Genomic DNA, 2795 nt, shown 5'->3' with positions numbered 1-2795 from the left:
CTCTCTCTCTCTCTCTCTCTCTCTCTCTCTCTCTCTCTCTCTCTCTCTCAATGCAGGAGCAAAATGCCTGACAATCCTTTAGCAGAGATGCAAGAAATGCTAAAAGACTACGACTTAGATATTCCTTCACATTATTCATTCCCTTTTCTCATGGCCCACCCACAGAGAAAGGTATGGTATGTGAGCATGTGTGTGTGGGCATGTGTGTGTGAGTGTGTGTGTGTGTGTATGTGTGTGTGCGCATGAATGTGTGTGTGTGTGTGTGTTCAGGTTCATGTTTCACCCTTTCAAAAAAATATTTTGTTAACTTATTAAAAGCATCAACTCTGAAATCCTAAGCATCTGGCAAACTGGTAAAAAACACACCCCAGGTTTATGTGGGTGAAATTAAAAGTTCAAGTGCCTGCGTGCAGGGTGGTTATTAAAATTAGCATTCAAATGAGAGATGGGATTCAAGGTGTGTCTTTGAAACTTTGGACTGAACCATTTCTGGACTACCAAGCAAGTCCAGGAGTGTCAGCCAGCAGCCCTAGAGATGTGCTGTGTCAGCAGGCACCAGGACCAACCAGCCCCCGCACCACACCTAGAAATGCCAACCAAGAGACATGGGTTGCAAACTCTGGGGCATCCAGAGAAGCAAAGAGGAAATGGGGGAAAGAGACATCTCTCTCTCTCTCTTTCCCTCCCTCTCCTTCTCCCTCTCCCTCCCTCTCTCCCTCCCTCTCAGTCTACCAGCCTCAGACACACCTACCAAAGCTCCAGGTTTTGGGAACCCTTCCCTCTAGGGCCCACACCAGCGTGTTCCCCAGCAGGTAGCTAGGACACCATCCCCAGGCCCCACACAAGCTTGCTTAACATTGCAAACGCTTCCCTTCCACTCATCCAAGAGCACCCTAACCAGCCTGATCCGAATCCGCCCCAAATAAGCCTCGGTTTGCCTCTGGAGCAAGTCAGCGTTGAGAGCAAAGGCACCCGGCAGCCTCTCTCCCACTCCTACCACCATCATCCGCGGGCGGCCCCGAAGTGGCACCGGGATGGGAGACCCCTGGGAGGGATCGCGCGTTCCCTCTCACTTACTTTGAGTTGCAGATGTCCTCGGGGCGCGCAGGCTGCCTTTGTTGCACGGGGCGAGGTCTCTCTGCCGCGGCCGGAGTCCAGGTAGGGCTAGCTCTGCTCCCGCCTGGGCGGCTGCCGCTCTGCCTCCTCCTGGACGGATGACTCTGGCTTCTTTCTTCCCCTCTCTCCACTTTGGATTTTCCTACGCTCTGGGGCTCCCTTGGCGGGATTTTTGGACTGGAAGGCGGGGAACCTGATCCTGCCTTTGACTCAATTACTCCCTGACTGGGAGGGGACGGAAGGGAAACCGAGAAGGGGAGGGCTGAGAGGACGCAGGCTGGGCGAGGGAGGGAGAGCGCTTTGGCCCGAGAGCTGATTGGGAAGCTTATTAAAAGCAGAATACTCCAGGGGTAGTCTCTCCCCACGGAGCACGAAAAGGGATTTGAACCAAGAGGCCAGGAGATGCAAGATCGTTTTGTTTTCAGCAGAGCCCCAACACGATATTTCTTTTCCAAACTCCATGCACGACCTATTCTTTCTATGGGTGCCTGCTCCTGTTTACCAAGTAGGATGCCTTAAAGGGACAATGGGTGGCATTTTAGCTTAGAGTTTGGGATCTGCACAATTGAACGGATGATATTCGAGATGAAAAAAACACAGTCTTCAAATCCAGCAGCTCCTTCCTCCCCCCTGACAACCGCCCTCCCTGCACGGAGCCCCAGTTAATTTCAGCTGTCAGTCGCAGCCCACCTGCAGTCACAAAACCTGTAAAGTACTTTTTCTGGATTGTCACAAAGAGTGGCAGATCTCTGAAAGTTCCCAATTAAGTGCCACTTCCCTTTAGGGGGCTTTTTCCTTTTTGGGCTTCCTGGTGCCTCTAGTGACCTATTTAGTGACATGATTCTGCAGCACTCAAGAATTCAGGGGATTAATCCAAGGGGCTCAAACTTTGAGGTTTGTAAAACGCAGAGATTGGAGATCCTGTCTTTCTGGAACTTGCGTTTCTTTTAGTTGAAGAAAAAGGCTGAAGTAATAGATCTAGGGTCCAATGAGTCTCCCATAGATCAGTATCTATGATATAAATGAGATAAATTATAAAAATGATTAGGAAGCTTAAAGCGTATTTACCCAAACATTTTCAAAATGTAAGTATTGAGATTTTAACCTCATTCATTAGTTCTTTCCTGCTCCTCGGCTTGCACCTTTTATTTCCTTTCAGTTTATTAGCTGCCACCTCAAAGCAGTTGTAAAATATACTTCCATTTCCCATAGTTCTGAGTTTGCATCTCTTGGATTCAACTCGACAAGTGCTTATTAAGCCCTGTATATAACTAAAATTTACATTTCTTAGGACCATTCCTAAATCCCCAAATTAGGGGCATTTTTTTCATGGCAGATAGTTTTTTAGGACTCAGAGCTCTTCTCTTGACTGCTACCTGGACAGATGTCCCATTCCTGCAAGTAGAGCTTTAATAAATCAATCAACCCATCAATCAAAAGAGGAAGCATCAAAATTTTATTTACAGTCAGGTGAGGTGGCACACATCTATAATCCCAGCAACACAGGAGACTGAGTCAGGAGGATGGCAAGTTTGAGGCCAGACTAAGTAAGTTAGGGAGGCCCTCAGCAACTTATTGAGATCCTATCTTAAGAAAGAAAGAAAGAAAGAAAGAAAGAAAGAAAGAAAGAAAGAAAGAAAGAAAGAAAGAAAGAAAGAAAGGAAGGAAGGAAGGAAGGA

At 47.7% G+C, this 2795-nt stretch overlaps 1 protein-coding gene across 2 annotated transcripts in view; it reads right to left on the bottom strand.

Annotated features, from left to right (window-relative positions):
- The window catches only part of Ptn (pleiotrophin), a 104940-nt gene extending 103405 nt beyond the window's left edge, over window positions 1-1535 (bottom strand). The window contains exon 1 of one of the 2 annotated variants that reach the window (XM_048786895.1): window positions 1078-1535. The gene's annotated coding sequence lies outside the window, so the exon portion shown is untranslated. The remainder of the gene's footprint in view (window positions 1-1077) is intronic. The other variant, XM_048786894.1, reaches the window with a different exon arrangement.
- Between the last annotated feature and the right edge of the window lie 1260 nt (window positions 1536-2795).

Source organism: Marmota marmota, unplaced genomic scaffold, assembly GCF_001458135.2.
Source record: "Marmota marmota marmota unplaced genomic scaffold, marMar, whole genome shotgun sequence".
NCBI classification, from domain to species: domain Eukaryota; kingdom Metazoa; phylum Chordata; class Mammalia; order Rodentia; family Sciuridae; genus Marmota; species Marmota marmota.
The sequence above is the reverse complement of the archived record's forward strand: the minus strand, read 5'-3'. Positions and strand labels throughout refer to the sequence as shown.